At 33.4% G+C, this 18,875-nt stretch overlaps 1 protein-coding gene and 1 pseudogene across 2 annotated transcripts in view; both read right to left on the bottom strand.

Moving 5' to 3' along the window:
* MBD5 (methyl-CpG binding domain protein 5) overlaps positions 1 to 18,875 on the bottom strand; it is a 130,692-nt gene that overhangs the window by 90,349 nt on the left and 21,468 nt on the right. The gene's annotated exons all lie outside the window — the stretch shown is intronic.
* Positions 10,784 to 12,959, bottom strand: LOC134363603 (translation initiation factor IF-2, mitochondrial-like; annotated as a pseudogene).

Here is an 18,875-nt window from a genome sequence, read left to right as displayed (position 1 = left end):
TTTACTAGCTTGAAGCGTAGATGTCAGACTTATCCATTGTGCCACTGGCCCCGTGTAGATGTCAGACTTATGCAGGGTGCCTGTTAAAGAATGTAACCAACCATTCCTATACTATGTAGGCTCTTTTAATTGCTTTTCTTAGAGAAATATAAAAGGAAATTCCAAAAGAGGTTAATATTAAGAATTCTGAATACCAGAAAGAATAAGTATGTGGGGTACATGTTCTATTTAAATTTTTAAACTGAGAATTATTCCTATGGACTGAACTGAGGTTCTCCAAAATTTATATGTTGAAGCCCTATCCCCCAAAATGACTGTATTTGGAGACAGTGACTTTAAGGAGGTAATTAAGGTTAAATGAGGTCAGAAGAGTGGGGCCCTAATCCAATAGGGCTGGTGTCCTTATAAAAAATGGGAAGAAAAACATGAGTGGATGTGCACAGAGATAAGGCCATGTGAGGACACAGTGAGAAGGCAGCCTTCTGCAAGCCAAGAAACAGGTCTCAGGAGAAACCAAACCTTTCAGCACTTTGATCCTGGACTTCCAGCCTCCAGAACTGTAATAATATAAAATATCTATTGTATAAGCCATCCAATCTGTTTTTTTTTTTTTAATGGCATCCCTAGAAAATGAATATAATTATGTATATAACATATATGTGATTATGAAGCATAATAACACAAACACCCACAAACCCCATACTCTCTAATCTCAAACTTCCTGCTCCAGAGTGAATCATTATCCTAAATTTTATATTCATCATTTCTTCTGCTCTGGAAAGAGTTTAATCACATAGTTAGGTATCTCAAAACAATATATTTTGTTCCTTTCATCAAATGTCTATTCCTCTGCCAATACCACACTCTTAAATCCTACTGCTTTATAACAAATCTTGTTATCTGACAGAGCAAATTCATCCACTTCTTTAGGCTATTCTAGGCTCTTTGCTTGTCCATATAAAGTTTAGATCCAACTTAAATCTCTCAAAAAAACCTGTTTGGATTTTCCACTGGAATCACATGGGTTTATGAAGCAATTTGGAGAGAACTGACATCTTGATTATACTAAACCTAAAATATTAGGACATTCTCCATTTAGATCTTTAATGTTGTTCAACAGTTTGTTTTTTTCATAGATATCTTGCACACTTTTTTGTTATTTTTATTTCTATGCACTTTATATCTTTGTTGCTACAGTTAATAGTATTTTTTCTATTTTTTTGTATTAGAAATGCAACTTATTTTTGTATATTGATTTTATAGTTGGTCATCTTGCTAAACTATCCTATTATTTTTAATAATTTACAAGTAAATTATTTTGAGTTTTCTGTGTAGACAATCATGTCATGTATAAATGAAGGCAGTTTTCTTTCTTTCTTTCCAATGCTTATACTTGGATTTCTTGTCTGTTCTTGCGGTGGGGACTCTGACCTCCACTAAAATATTAAAAGGTCTTGTTCTAATTTTAAGGAAAATGATTCTGGTATTTCATTGAGAAGAATGATATTAAAGACTTCCCTTCTATTCCATTTTTGCTAAGAGGTTTTTTTCCCCTCCCATGAATGAGTCAACTGAATTTTTAAAAAAATCTACGGAGAGGATTTTTTTTCCCCTTTAATTTGTTAATATGCTAAATAACACTTCCAGATTTCCCCCTCTAATATTAAACCATTTCTTGGCATGCTTTCCTTGGTCATGACGTATTTTCCTTTTTTTAATACATTGTTGCATTCAGTTTGCTAATGTTTTGCTCAGGATTTTGTATTAATGTTCATGAGTGAGACTGAATTATATTTCTACTTTCTTTTGCTTCTTTGATTTGGATATTAAGGGTTTCATAGAGATGTATATTACTGAGTTTGAAGATATTCCTTCTTCTATTCTCTAGAAGAGTGTGTAAGTTTGAAATGACCTTTATTTGAAAGGTCAGAGGCCAGCTATAACCATGAAGGCCTAGTGTTTTTTTTTTTTTCTTAAGGAGAAGATTTTTTTTTTTTTTTTTTTTTTTTTTTTTTTTTTTTGTGACTGGTAAGGGGATCGCAACCCTTGGCTTGGTGTCGCAAGCACCGCGCTCGAGCGCACCGGCCATTCCTTTATAGGATCCGAACCCCGCCGCTGCGCTCCCTGGCGCTGTACTCTCCCGAGTGCGCCATGGGGCCGGCCCAAAGGAGAAGATTTTAACTAAATATTTGATTCTTTAATGGATACTGGACTATTTTGACTTTTAATATTTTCTTAAAAAATATTTTCTTGAGTCACTTGTGGTAAGATATAATTCTTAGGAGTTGGTACATTTCATCTAAGATTTCACAATTTATTGGTATAAAGTTGTTTATAGTATCCTCTTATCTTTTAAATCTCTGCTTGACTTATATGCATGTACCCTTTTTTTCCCACTCATAATATCATTTATTTCTTCTTTTTCTATTTAGTTTTTAACTGATTAAACTTCTAGAGGTTTGTCTATTTCACAGGTCTTTTAAAAGAATCAATTTCAGGTTTTGTTGATCCCACTGGCTAAATGTATGTTTTCATTTTGTTAATTTCTGCTCTTTATTATTTCATTCTTACTTTTTTTTAAAAGCTATTGTTCGTTTTCTAACTCATTGCATTGAAAGCCGACGTCATTAATTTTCAACCTCTTTCCTTTTCTAATGTAAGCACTTATGGCTATATATCCTATAAATTTTATACGTCTAGTTTTTGTCCAGCTAGAAGTATTTCTTTTTTGGTTCATGAGTTATTCAAAAGTCTTTTTAAAAATAAATTTCCAAATGAACAATCATTAAAAATTTATCCTTTTTCTATAGACTTTTATTTATTTGTCACAGAATGTAGTCCATTAGAAAACAATTCTTTGAAATTCACTGATTTTGTGGTAAATCTATGGCCAATTTTTGTAAATGGTTAATCACTTGAGAAGAATGCAAAGTCTCTAATTGTTGGGTGCACAGTTCTATACATGTCGGGCCTTAAAAACTAAAGGCCACCTTAAGTGATATTACAAGCAGAGTCATTATGGGCCCACGAGGGCATATTAATGTGGCAGCCTAAGACGGCTCTGGGAGGAAGTAGGGTTGGAGTTTCTGCAGGAACCTTGCCTTAGCCCTTATTGGCCAAATACGCGCTTCTGCGCTCGTGAACACTGCGTGATTGCAATAGCTAGGCATTGAGACAGGATGCATGCTCTCCTAACCTTTAAGCTGATTAGAGGATATAAAAAACCTCCCTTCCCCATTTGCCCTTAAAAGCAAGTGCTTGTGTGATAATAAATGGAACTGCTCGACAGAACCCCCGCCTTGTCTGAGTGTCCTTTAACGGGCTGGTTGGGGCCAGTGGCTGTGCTCACCTCTCTTCAGGGCTCTCTTCCCCCGTCTCCTCTCAATGGGGACTGGAGGGAAAGAGGAATCCGGGCCATATGCCCGCCTACCAAAAGGGACACCTAGGGAAAGACTGATAACGAGGCCAGGGCTGTTCGGGTCGGCCAGCAGCTGACCTGACATATACAGACAAATATATGTTAACATTTATTATGATACTGAATTTGTCAACTTCTTCCTTTGATTTGATTGAATTTTATGTATTTTGAGGCTATGATATTAAGGGGGTGTAGAGGCTTAATTAATATTGTTATACCTTTCTAGTAAATTGAACCTTTCATTATTATGTAGTGACCTTCCTTATCTCTAGGTATTCTTGTCACATTAAAGTTGATGCCCTTTTTTGGTTTGGTTGGGGTTTACTATCCTTTTATTTTCAACCTCTTCCCATCTTGCTTTCAGAATGTCACTGATTGCAACTGCTAATGTATTTAGACTTGTTGAGGTATCTCACCTTTTGCTTTCTATTTGTCCCATTCTTTCTATGCTTAAAAAATTTTTTCCTTTTTGTCTTAAAATATTGACTGGCATAATTTTTATTTATTTGTTTGAAACTTACTCCATTTTCTCCCTCTGTTGGATGGGACATCATACATTACTTTTATAATCTTTTAATGAGTTACCTTGGAAATTTAACTATGCATACTGATGGTTCCTGCCATAACACTCCCCTGGCTTTCATGCTATTGTTATCTAACATGTTTTTTTTGTCCTTTTTTATAAATCTCTGAAACTAGATATAATAGCACTATTAGTAGTAGTAGTAATATCAGTAGTAACAGTATTTTATATAAATTTTATTGGACTTATGTTCACCAATTTCTTCATTCACTATTTGGTAAAGTATCTATTCCTCTGCCAATACCACAGTTTCTTAAATCCTTCAGCTTTAAAATAAATCTTCTTATCTGACAGGGCATTGAAGATTTTCCTTTTGGAATTATTTTCCTTTGTTTATCCTGTCATTTTGCTGAAATTTTTCTTAACCATTTCCTTTTAGAAGATCTTTTAGTTTATGTCTATTAGTGGTAAACTCTCTGATTTTGGTAATATACCTTTATTTTCACCCGTGGCTTGAAAGAATGATCTGTGAGGCATCCAATTTTAGGTTGACAAGTATTTTCTCTCAGCACTTTGAAAATATTATTCCATTGAGTTCTACCTTTTATTGTTGCTTTTGAGAAGTTTGTGGTCCATTTCATGGTTTCTTTTCAGGTGATCTGTGTTTTTTTCTCCCTCAAGCTGCTTCTATTATCTTTTCTTATCTTTGATGATCTGTAGTTTTATCACACTATGTCAAGGTATGAATTTCTTTTCATTTTTCCTGCTTGTTATAAATTGTGCTTCCACTACATGCAGACCCCTTGTTTGTTATCATTTCTGGAAAATTATCGGCCACTAACTCTTTTTATTAAATTTAATTTTTAATTTACATATATCATACATATGTGTTATATATATATGGGGTACAATGTGATATTTTCATACACGTATACAATGTGCAATGATTGAATCAAGGTAATTAGCATATCCACTGGTGCAAACATTTGTCATTTCTTTCCATTTTGCTAAATTTATTTTTTCTTAATTGATACATAATCATTGTATATATTTATGGGGTACACTGCAATATTTGGGTTACATGTGAACAATGTGCAATGATCAAATCGGAGTGATTAGCATACTCATCACCTCAAGCATTTGTAATTTTTTGTGTTGAGAACATTCAACCTTCTCTCTTCTAGCTATTTGAAATTATACAATAAATTGTTGTTAACTATAGTCCCCTACAGTGCATTACCTTTTTAAATACTGTTCTTCATTCCTCTACTTTTTCCTTGGGAGTTTTTGATTACTCCTCAAGTTTCACAGCTTAGTTTCTACCTTCCTTTCATATTTCTCATGTATTTATCTTTCTATGCAGTAATCTGCATGATTTTAAAACATCTTTCTTTCAGTCTACAAATTCTCTCTTTAGCTGTGTCTAAACTGCTTTATAATCCACTCTGCTAACCATTTGTCTGTTTACTCTTAAAGCCTTCATTCCTACTCTTCTGGGTTCTGCTATACATTGTATGGGAGGGGGAGTCCACAAATGCTGGCTCCCTTGACAAGTTTCCTATTCAATTCAATTCTCTCAGTAAGAGGCACTGGCGGGAGATTATAAGGAAGGAGTTGCTGTTCTAGAAGTAGGGATAAGGTGATTCTGGAATCCAGCAGCTTGGGAAGAGGTAGTAACTTTTTAGTAATTCTAGCCCTGGTTGAGGCAACACTGCTTTGGTTGATCCCAAACTGACAGCAATAGCATGTCTCTGGGTATAAGCTTGAAGGCTCCAACCAAGGAAGTTAGCAGCTTCTAAGCTTTGGGTATTACCTCTTTTTCCTTGTTATTCGCTCTGCCAGTTCTCTCTTTTACTCTTCTAGTTCTTTCTAATCACCTTTATAACCAATTCCTTGTATTAAATTTTCTCTGTTTAAAATAACCAATAGTTCTTTTTTCCTGATTAGATACTAGTTTTATGTATTTTATACCAGCAAATTTCAGTATCTGTATTTCTTGCAGGTCTAAGTTTATAATTAGTCATTTCTACTCTCACTCATGGTGGCTTATTTACTGTATGTTTGCTGGCCTTTGTGAACTCATACTTGGTTGAAATAATTTGTAAACAAAACAAAACATGATGAAAAATCTCTACCTGGGGATCTAAAGTGAGAATTATTTCTCCTAGCTGCTCCATCATGCTACTGGCTTACAGCTTTCTTTCTGGATTAAGTGTTGTTATTTTCCTTTGTCATTAAGACAACACCACCTGTCTTGTATGTTTATTGCTTGTACTTTAGTTTCAGTCCAAGTTTTTTTCTTCCCCTGCTATTGAGATTTTACTTTTCCCTGTGGAACCTAGCAAGTAAATAATATTAAGATGAGGGAGAATTCTGTTATTTTGTATTAGGACAGCCCTTCTAAAAAACTAAGCTGTTATAGTGCTGAAAGCAGATGTCATGATAGCGATTTTCTACTTATTACATTCCTGTGCTATTTGAATATTTTCAAAGTATTATTATTTTTATAATAAAAATTCTAGTTTTTTAAAAAATTCAATAAATACAGACTTTAGCAAGATTGTATACCATTTTTAAAATTAAATATTTCCTTTAATTTTAATAAAGCATGAATGTCAATTTCTTAAGTTTAATTATAATATTTTCATATGATATAACTTGGTCTCTCCAAATTCCTTTCATTTGGTGCAATAACATAAAATTTAAATCACAAAAATATTAATAATAGGAGGATTCAAGCCACAAAATATTTTTACTTTACAAATAGGTCAATGGAAAGCCAATAACTAAATTATCTAATCACATATTTGTAAATAAGTATTTTTCCTATATATTATTAAATGCAGAATTGGGATTTTTGGATCATATGGAAGATCTATCTGTAGTAATATATCTATATCTATATCTATCTGTCTATCTATCTATCTATCTATCTATCTATCTATCTATCTATCTATCTATCTATCTATCTATTAGAATAATGGGCACTATGGAAATATATTAAGACATAGGTAGCCAAAATGAATAATTTAATTACTGATTACAATTAGTGACTTACTTTGAGACAGAATAAGATAAACATATTTTTTTCTCTTTCTTTTTTTAATAATAGGAAAACTCTGAGCAATTCTGGTAAGGAAAAAAAAAATAGTTCTCTCTAATACAACTGATGAGCTATTTATGATATAGTACAAAAACTGAAACTACTCTGATAAAAAGCTGAATTATTTATCCTACTTAAAAGCAAGAGGAAAAAAAATTAATCATGCCCTCATACTTGCAAAGCTATAATTTATTAGGCAGTAAAAGAAATACCTAAAGTAAGGAGACAACATATTACTCTTCAATTCTGTAAAGGCATGCTCCAAAACTCTTAAAACAAGTTAGCAATTTTGAAGGTTAATATGAAAAAGTTGCAATATGATTCCGGTCAACTTTGAAATTTATCAGGAAACCAACTATCATTAAACTGATTTTTTACTATTTTATCTTTGCCTAGAATAGTTAAGGATTAACATACAAAATCATTTCACTCACATACACTATCATTTTTAAGGAGTTAAAATATGTATAAATTAATGAATACCACAGAATACATTAAAAGAAAAAAGCAATTCATACAGCTTATCTACACTTCCCTGCATATACTCTGAATTACAAAAGGAAATACAGGAAGGTTAATTTAAAGAGTTTCCAGGCTCCATCCCAAATCCTGACTACATAATAGCTAATTTCCGTATAGGGGGAACACCTTCTCATGTTAAATTAATGTATTAACAAAATGGACATTTTTATTTCATTTATTCCCATGATAACCTTAAGAAACATGTACTCACTCTGTTCACCAAATTTTTGAAGTACAAAGTTCAAATTCAAAATGTGAACTAACTTTCCTTTTCCATAGTGTTTTCCATAATGGCTGTACCAATTTACATTACAACCAACAGTATATAAGGGTTCCCTTTTCTCCACATCTACACCAGCATTTGCTATTTTTTGTCTTTCTGATAATAACCACTCCAACTGGGGTGAGATGATATCTCCTTTTAGTTTTGATTTGCATCTGCCTGATAATTAGTGATGTTGAGCATTTTTTATGTACCTGTTGGCCATTTATATGTCTTCTTTCGAGAAATGTCTATTCAGGTCATTTGCCAATTTTTTAATTGGATTATTTGTTTATTTTTTGCTGTTGAGTTGTTTAAGTTCCTTGTATATTCTGGATATTAATCTCTTGTTGGATGAATAGTTTGCAAATATTTTTTCACATTCTGCCAGTTGTCTCTTCTCTCTGTTGATTCTTTTGCTGTGCAAAAGCTTTTTTAGTTTGATGTAATTCCATTTGTCTATTTTTGCTTTTGTTGATTTTGCTTTAGATGTCTTCTCCATAAAATTTTTACCCAGACCAATGTCTTAGAGAGCTTCCCCTATGTTTTCTTCTAGTAGTTTTATACTTTCAGTCTTACATTTAAGCCTTTAATCCATTTTGAGTTGATTTCGGTTTATGGGAGAGAGAGATGGGTCTGGTTTCTTTCTTCTGCACATGGATATCCAGTTTTCCCAGTATCATTTACTGAAGAGTCTATCCTTTTCCCAATTTATATTCTTGATGCCTTTGTCAAAAAATCAGTTGGCTGTAGAGATGTGGATTTATTTCTGCTTACTCTATTCTGTTCCATTGGTTCATGTGTCTGTTTTTATGCCAGTAGTGTATGTTTTTGATTACTATTGCTTTTAGTATATTTTTAAGTCAGGTAGTGTGATGCCTCTAGCTTTGTTCTTTTTGTTCAGATTGCTTTGGCTATTCAGATTCTTTTGTGGTTCCCTATGAATTTTAGAATTGCTTTTTCTTTTTCTGTGAAGTATGTCATTGATATTTTGATAAGAATTGCCTTGAATCTGTAGATCACTTTGGGTAGTATGGTCATTTTGGCAACATTAATTCTTCCAATCCATTAACATGAGATGCATTTCCATTTTTGTGTCATAAAGTTTCTTTCATCAGTGTTTTGTAGTTTTCATTGTAGAGATCTTTCACCTCCTTAGTTAAATTTATTTCTAGGTATTCTATTTTTTTTTGGAGCTATTATAAATCAGATTAATCTCTTGATTTCTTTTTCTGCTAGTTCATTGTTAGTGTATAGAAATGCTACTTGTTTTTGTATGTTTTTCTTTTTGTATCCTGCAACTTTACTGAATTTATTTATCTGTTCTAAGAGTTTTTTGGTGGAGTCTCTAAGTTTTTTTAATATATGAGGCCATGTCTGCAGACAGGGACAATTTGAGTTCCTCCTTTCTAATTTGGATGGCCTTTATTTCTTTCTCTTGCCTAATTGCTCAGGCTAGGACTCCCATTAATATACTGAATGAGTGGTCAAAGTGGGTGTCCTTATTTTGCTCCTGTTTGTAGAGGAAAAATTTCAACTTTTCCCTGTTTAGTATGATGTTTGCTGTGGGTTTGTCATATATGTCCTGTACTGTGTTTAGATATTTCCCTTCTATACCTAATTTGTTGAGAATTTTTATCATGAAGGGATGTTGAATTTTATCAAATAAATGCTTTTTCTGCATCTATTGAGATGATCATATGGTTTTTGTTTTTTTCAAAGATGACCGGTAAGGGGATCTTAATTAACCCTTGACTTGGTGTTGTCAGCACCACGCTCTCTGAAGTGAGCTACCCAGCCATCCCTATATAGGGATCCAAACCTGTGGCCTTCATGTTATCAGTGCCACACTCTCCCAAGAGAGCCATGGGCCGGTCTGATCATATGGTTTTTGTCCATTATTTTATTGATGTGATGTGTCACATTTATTGATTTTCCTAAGTCGAACCATCTTTGCATTCCTGGGAAAAGATAAATCTGATCTGATTGCAGTGTATAGTCTTTAGTGTGTGTGTGTGTGTGTGTGTGTGTGTGTGTGTGTGTGTTTAATCTTTTTGATGTGCTGTTGAATTCAGTTTGCAAGTATGTGGTTGAAAATTTTTTGCATCTATATTTATCAGGGATATTGGCCTGTAGTTTTCTTTTTTTTTGTTGTGTCCTTGTCTGGTTTTGGTAGCAAGGGAGATATTACAACTGATACCACAGAAATACAAAGAATTATTAGAGACTGTTATGAACAACTATATGCCAATAAATTGGAAAAAAAGAAAATGGGTAAATTTCTGGACACATGTAAACTACCAAGACTGAACCAAGAAGAAAACAGAAGACCTGAACAGACCAGTGATGAGTTATAAGGTTGAATTTGTAATTAGAAGTCTCCCAACAAAGAAAAACCCAGGACCGGATTGCTTCACTGCTGAATTCTACTCAACTTTAAAGGAAAAACAAACACTAATTTTTCTCAAGCTATTCCAAAAAATTGAAATAAGCTGTTTTGGACCACCAAATTGATGTCATATTTTTCTAGTATAATATTTGGTAATCAAAATCACTGACTTTCATAACTACCCAGTAAGGGTTAGGAGCTCTTACCACATACCTCCACAGCATACTGTGCTTACTTTTATAAAATTTATTTAAGAAAAAAATTTCAAGGCATACATGTGAAAGAAGTTTATTAAACTCTGTTTATTACATTTTGTGGCAGTTTAATAATTAACAATTCCCTTTTTACCATATTGCTGGTCTTCCCGCTAGGATTTTTAGTTGGAGGCATCCTTAAATAAGGTTTCCTATATCTGTACAACTTGACAGTTTGTTTTAATGCATAGTAACTCTTGGTAGAACAACTTAGGTACTATTTGACCAGTAGTGGTGAATTTTTACCTTCAATAAAGCAAAACCAGTTGCTGGATAATAAATATATTTAGTCATTTACTTTTTAATGTAATTTTAAAATCCTGGATCCCAAGAATCCTGGCTAGAACTGCATTTTCTTCATAACAGACAATTTCATCTCCCACTTGAAGTTCTATCTTTTCTTCATCTAAACTGAGACCACAATCAATTCCAGTTTTGATGACTGAAATGTCACCTTTATGGTGTTTCAATGAGGTTAATGAGCCCTTCCAAATAACATGTCCATTATGGATTAACTTAATTTTTGTTGTGGTTTAGTTTTCCTAATTGTCTCTCAGGGACTCTGCTGCCAGCCACAGGAAGTTTTTCTTCCCTTCTGTTACAGAGAAGGTAGCTAGAGTAGAAGCCTTACCTATTGAGTGTTCTTCCACAGTGCAGAGCAATCTGCTGCTCAGTTCCTCCTGCAATCTTCAATAAGATGGTAAATGATTTTGTGAAGTTTAATTTTTACTCCTTTTTTTTTGGATAACATTGCCTGCATTCACATTAAAGCCATATATTATACTATCAGATATTTTTAGCAGCGTTAACATCATTTTTTACTAACATTACCCACTCAAAAATGTACTGTTTCTAGTCCACACTCGTGTGAAGCAACATGAGTAACCACAATGTTCAATGTAGCCTCAACAGAAACATCAACATCACCTTTAATAATTATAGGAAGTACATTTGAATTTCTTTCTGTTTTTCTCTCTTGGCTTTAGTGGTTTCTGTTCTTTTCTTTCTAAGTACTTTACAAATCTCTCCCTCCAGTGCAAAGTGCCATACTTCTCATGGGCTTTCTGATGTGCTTCTTGGTGTTCCTCTTGCTTTTCTTCTGTTATTTTCAGATCATCTTAATTTTTCTCCTGTCCAGCTCATACTTCCTCCAGTCAACAACTTCACATGCCCTTGGCTCAGATTCTACTTTAAGAATTTCATCTCCTGCAGAAGGAAGGTCGCTTAAGGCTATAATTCTCACTGGCATACTGGGATGGGTCTCACTGATTGTTTTTCCATTTTCGTCAAACATTAAGTGTACTTTTGCCCAACTCTTTCCAGCAACCAAAATCAAGCCTCTTCTCCAAGTTCTTCTCTGAATTAGCACTGTAACAACAGGACAGCCATTGTTTGTGTCTTCCTTTGTCTGTGAAAGACTCTGTAACTATTCCTTCCACTGGACCAGTGGGATCTTCTCTCAATTCTAAAATTTCTGTGAGATCAATTGTTGCTTCTGCCAAAGCCATCAGATTATCATCCATAAGCGCAGAGACGTGCACTGCTCGAACGTGACCTCCGTAACTTGCACACACCACATCCTAGGACAGCAGCTCTTTGTTCACTTTTTCAGGGTCAACCTCAGCTTTGTCACATTTGTTTATGGCAAGGACAATAGGACCTTGAGCATCTTTGGCATGTTGAATAGATTCTACAGTCTGTTTCATCATCCCATCATCCACAGCTACAACCAATATGACAATGTCAGCGACCTGAGCACCTTTGGCTCTCATTGCTGAGAAAGCAGCATGTCCTGGAATATCAAAAAAGGTTACCTTTTTCCCAAAAGGCAGAGAGAAGAAAGGTACCCATATGTTTACTGATGCCTACAGCTTCCCTCGCTGCCACTTGAGTTTTTTGAAGTTTGTCAAGTAATGTCATTTTCCTATGATCAACATGGCTGGGGACCTTGGGGTTAATAGAGCTAGATCTGCCTGGGGCCTTCATACGGCATCTTTATTTTCTCTGATTTTGTCCTATTTTAATTTGCTCCATTTTGACTTAATTCCTGACTTCTTTATCACTTCTTCGATCTAGACTTCACCTAAATGTGAGTCTCCTTCTAGTAAATCCATGTCAATAGCAGTGTTCAATAAAACTTCATATATATAATTTATGTATTTTTCCATTGTTCTGGCCAGCTCCTCAACAGTCATTCCAATCTAAAAAGTAAAAATCCTTTTTTGATTTTGTTGAAGATAAGTAAAATTTCTGTGGTCTTTCTTCCTTCTTTCTTTGTTACTAGAAGCCTATATTGAGACAAAGAAGGCCTGATGAGCACATCTGTCTGTCAGGGCTCAACGTATAGCTAAGCTGTCCATACCAGGTAAGCAGATGAAAACCCGTGACTCCACTGTGCTAACCTTCTTCTTTGACCCAGGCCATGCAGCTGCTTACGAATAGCACAAAATCGTAGCAAGTTCTCCAACTTCAGTAGCTTCTAGTTCATGTTTCTCCTGACTAGTCAACAAAAGAACCTTATGTGGACACCCACTCTGACATATACTAGCAAGTGTTATCTTGTTTGAGCAAGTCACCTGTTTCCTACGGGCCTCATTTTCCTGGTGAATGGTGGTCAGGACTAGAACCCAGGCTTTCTGACTCCCACTTCAGCGTTGTTTTGCTGCTAGGATACTCTTGTCAAGAAACTGAGCTCCTACACAAGGCCCTGGGTATCTGGATTCTGAGCCTGGATGGAGATCACCTTCCAGACCCAGAAGCTTATCACATTTAATATATTGCAATGTTATGGTTCAACAACTCGGACAACTTAAGAATACGGACTATGCTATGTTTTGAACTTTAGTCCAACCATAGTACCTGGCACACTTGTACATGATTTAAGCTGAATGAATGAATGAATACAAGACAAAGCAGCTTTTTCCATAGGGCCCTCGATCATTAACGCTAACACCAAGGATAAATTTAATGTTGATGCTTTTATATGAAGGTCACTAGATGTGTAAGAGAATCATAATACTGCTGGAGGAAAAAAAGAAAAACACTTTTCTATTCCTGATGGAGCTATTTCTCAGAACTCATATAAGTTAGGACTTTGGAGAACCAAAAATGACTCTCACACTAAGTGTAAGAAGATGATGAAACCAACTCGTGTAATAAACAGACCTCAGCTTGAAATTCTGTGCCTTCTTTTCCACCCTAAGTTATGAATTTCTTACTAAAAGATCACACAGTTTAGGAAAGCTTTAGCAAAATGTTGAAAATCTTGAAATTCTGGAATTAACCTAGTATTTATAGCCTAGCTTCCTAGAGTGTTCTTTTCCTCCATCTGCTGGTTCTTGATATGGTGTTACTTTACATTCAGATTATAGAAACACAGCAAGAATGAGACTCTCTTTTTTAATACGTTACAATAAAAATTCTGGCGTACATATCATGGTGTGAGACAGTTATTCTTTCAGTAGAAAAAATTTAAATGAGGAAAAAAAAAAAGCAGATCAATTTTGATGCTGAAACCTTTCTGTTGTAAATAAGAGTTCCAAGATTTAATTCTTTAAAATAATTTTATATAATAACATGTGACCATTTTCTCATAGAAATTTTATGGTCATTAAAATTGTAAAATTTTTTCCATTAGTTTGCTTTTAAATGACACAAAATTGTACATATTTATGGGGTATACTGTGATGTTTCAATACATGTAGACATTTTATAATGATGAAATTATGGTATCAAGCATATCACCTCAAATGTTTGTCATTTATTTTTTATGGTGAGAACATTCAGAATCCTCTTTTCTAGGTATTTTGAAATATATATTAAAATATTGTTTACTATAGTCTATAGTATAGTTCTATTGCATGCTGCTGTGCTGTAGAGCACCCGAACTTATTCTTCCTATCTAACTGTAATTTTGTACACATTGACCAATCTCTCTTCATCACCTCTCCTCCACTACCCTCCTCAGCCTCTGATAAGCACTATTTTTTAGATTCCACAAATGAGTGAGATCATGTGGTATTTGTCTTTCTGTTCCTGTACTATTTCACTTAACATAATGTCCTCTAGGTAAACCTATGTTGCCACAAATGAAAGGATTTCATTATTTTTTTTCTTTTCAATGGCTGGGTAGTATTCCATTGTGTATATATACCACATTTTCTTTATCTACTCATCCACTGATGGACACTTAGATTGATTCCATATCTTGACCATTGGTAATAGTGCTGCAATAAACATGGGAGTGCAGATATGTCTTTGACTACTGATTTCATTTCTTTTCAATAAATACCCAGAGTGGGACTGCTGGATCATATGGTAGTTCTATTTTTAGTTTTATGTAAGGAAACTTCATACTGTTTTCTATAATGGTTGCATCAATTTATAATTCCCACCAACAGTGAATAAGAGTTCCCTTTTCTCCACATCCATGCTTGCATTTGCTATTTTTTATCTTTTTGATAACAGCTGTTCTAATTTGGGTGAAGTGATTTCTCATTGTGGTGTTGATTTACGTTTCCCTGATGATTAGTGAAGTTGAGAATTTTTTTGTGTACCTGTTGGCCATTTGTGTGTCTTTTGAGAAATGTCTGTACAAGTCCTTTGCCCATTTTTTAATCAGGTTAAATGCTTTTTTTGCTATTGAGCTTTTTGAGCTCCTTATATATTCTGGATATCAACCCTTTGTCAGAAGCTAGTCTGCAAGTGTTTTCTCCCATTCTGTAGGCTGTCTTTTCACTCTGTTGATTATTTCCTTTGTTGTGCACAAGCTTTTCAGTTTGATGTAATTCCATTTCTCTATTTTTCTTTTGTTGTCTGTGTTTTTGAGTTATTATCCAAAAAGTCCTTGCCTACACCAATGTCATGAAGCATTTCTCCTATATTTTCTTCTAGTAGTTTTATAGTTTTGGATCTTACTTTTAAGTCTTTAACCCATTTTGAGTTGACTTTTGTATATAGTGAGAGATGGGGTCTAGTTTCGTTTTTCTGCATGTAGATATCCAGATTTCTCAGCACCGTTTATTAAAGACTGTCCTTTCCCCAATGTGTGTTCTTGGCACCTTTTTGAAAGTCAGTTGGTTGTAAGTGTGTGAATTAACTTCTGTGTTTTCTATTCTCTGCCATTGGTCCATGTGTCTATTTTTATGCCAATACCATGCTGTTTTGGTTACTATAGCTTTGTAGTATATTTTACATCAGGTAGTGTAATGCTTCCAGCTTTGTTTTTTTTGTTCAGGATTGCTTTGGCTATTTGGGGTCTTTTGTGGTTCCACATGAATTTTATGATTGTTTCTGCTATTTTTGCAAAGAATGTCATTGACATTTTGATAGGGATTTCGTTGAATCTGCAGATTGCTTTGGGTAGTATGCGGCAGTATGGACATTTTAACAATATTAATTCTTCTAATCCACGAACATGGAATACTCTTCCATTTATTTGTGTCCTCTTCAATAGAGCTAGAATATTAACATGTTCTATTCAATACATTTTGAATGTAGGCTATAAAATTATTAGCAGAATTAAAAGAACTAAGATATAGCAGAAAATAAAAACTCATTTGTTGAAATGTTAATACATTTATCTTTCCTTAGAAACCTATTAATTTTTCCAGATGGAAACAATCCTTTATCTCTCTTGTGTCAAGAATAATATTCTTTCTTATACAGAAGTATCAAAACAACTTTAAAATCCTGCTTCAAACATGCTCATTTATTCCTAAATACTTGGTTCCTAGTTTATCCCTTTTATCTCCACTTTTACTTTTGGTTTAGACTGGTAGATTCCAAAAGTATAGCAGTGATATCTGAACCTATAATAGTCATTTTCTCTTGATTGTCTACTAAATGGTAAATATCTAAAAAATTAATCTATAGAACAATTTAGTCTTCTGGATTATACTTTGACTTACCAACTCTCATCGTCAAAACAACCAAAAAGTAATATTTGGCCTCTGAACAGAAAAAATGTAATACCATATTTTTGGGAATAAAGACTGGACAGCTTATAAGCATAAAGAAGGCAGAATCTATACTCTGAGAAAAGTAAAGGAAGCAAAACATCATGTAAATATACATACGGTGCCAAGTTTAAAAAAATTGTGATGTACCAAAATATTTAAAATTGAGGACAATTTAATAATTATCCATTTTTAAAATAAAAACATACTGTGGTAATTTGTGACACAAAGCAACTATCAAAAACTAGTCAATCTCTTGTACAAAGAAAGTCTTTTTTAAAAATCACGTTTCTCGATTTAAAACATAACCTATTACCTTTATAGAGCGGTGTCAATGATTTAGTTTATAATGATTTAGAGGGAGTCCGGTCATGAACATCTCTAAAAAATAAAATAAAAAGTGAGAAAATGTTCCTGGATGAAACACTTGTTGTATTTGAATTAGCCAGGTAGAGTGGTGAGTGAAGAATGAGTAAATGTATGGTAGGTGGGATGGGGATTGGAGAGAGAATGGATGTATAGTAGTTTCATGTGTCTTTTGAAATAACTGTCTATTGAACATTCTCTAAGTGCCTTTTCTTAAAATATTAATATCCTCAATTCATAAATTCACACGGTACATTTAACATAAAGAATTTAACACGGCTCACAAATATACTATAAATTACCTTTTCTTGAGAGAGAGATATTATTATTCACCATAATAATTTTGCTTCTTAATTCTATCAAATTGGACAAAGAGTAAGATAAATTTCTAAGGTTTGGCTTTCTAATGCAATGTTCTTTCATCCATATATAGAATGATTTGGCCCTATATAGTGAAATAAACTTTGACTCTCAGGGAGCATACTGTGGTTAAAAATAGTATTACAACTTTCAATTTTATTTTGCTATAAATGAAAACTTATGGAAAAGCTGTAAGAATAGAATAAATAACTCCTGTAACTCTTTATCCAGAGTCCTCAGATATTTACGTTTTGCTTCATTTGCTTTGTTATCTAAGTATCTAATTTGTTCTTCTGGAATCTTTGAGAGTAAATTGGAGCAGTGTACCAATTTACCTCCAAATACTTTAGTAGTGTGCATTTTCTTAGAATGTGGATATTCTCTTACTTAACCACAATACAATTATCAAAATCAAGAGATGTAATATAGCTAATCCATAGTCCATTCTATTTTTATAACTGTCCCAATAATATCCTTTGTAGCATTTTATAGATTTTTTAAAAACCCCTGGGCCAGGATCCATTTTATTATCACATATCATGTTTAGTTGTTAAGTCTTTTTAGTTTCCTTTAAAACGGAACCACTATCTAGCCGTTCTTTGTCTTTCCTGACCTTGACATTTTAAAGAATATAGGCCAGTTATTTTGCTAAATGTGCCCTTGTTTTAATATTTCCTCATGATTAGATTTAGATCATGCATTTTGGTAAGAATACTACATAGGTGATGCAATGTCCTTTTCAGATCATAATATCAAGAGGCACATGAAATGTCAGTTGAATCCAATACTGGTGGTGTTAACTTTGATTAGTTTGTTAATGTGATATGCACTGGTTTTTCCACTGTCAAATTACTAGATTTCCTTTATAATAAGTAATTTGTGGGGGAATATTTTGAAATTATTTAATATACAGTTTTACCCACTAATTTTACTATTTACTCATGATTTTCTAACTCCATTATCCCTTTTATAAGTTAGCATTGCAATGTAAGGAAGAATTTTCTCCCTTATTTATTTATGTATTCATTTATATTGGTATGGACTGATGGATTCTTATTTTATTCAGTGTGTTGTAATTCATTACTATCATTATATATTTTGATGCTCAAATTGTCCCAGATTTGGCCAGCGGAAGTTCCTTTGAGATGACTCCTGCCCCCAAATAATTTTTTGCCAGTAATTTCCTTAACAAACAAAAACTAATCTACATTTCGAACTACCTCCAAAGAAATACAATATTCTTCCATTATTTGATTTTTTTAATAGCAGAAAGTTACTATAATGCCAAATCCAAATATGTTTTGGAAGAATATGCTAGAAGAATAATTAATTACATCGATGCTTACTAAATTAAGTGATGAAAAACAATACTTCCTATTTTGGAAAAACTATTTCTTCCTTAGGTATTATTTCCTTGGAGTTGTAGAGTATACAATTTTCTAAAGTTAAAAATAATATATGCATGATTTTAGAATATTTTATAGAAATTATAAAGACTAACACTATATAATAAATAACTTTAAAAATCTTTAAGATGCTAAATACTCTGAAATCACACATATTACTTTTAATTAATTAATAAGATTTAATTAAATGTGGAGTTGTTATAATGCTGCAATCTAAGACATTTTTCATCACAAACATTCAACTTGAGCTCTTTGGTTATAAATGTATAGTCCTCTCTTTTTTTTTTTTATTGAGGAGAAAAATGTAAATAGTTT

The sequence above is a fragment of the Cynocephalus volans genome, chromosome 1 (genome assembly GCF_027409185.1).
Source record: "Cynocephalus volans isolate mCynVol1 chromosome 1, mCynVol1.pri, whole genome shotgun sequence".
Lineage (NCBI taxonomy): Eukaryota > Metazoa > Chordata > Mammalia > Dermoptera > Cynocephalidae > Cynocephalus > Cynocephalus volans.
This window is presented reverse-complemented; position numbering and strand designations above follow the sequence as displayed.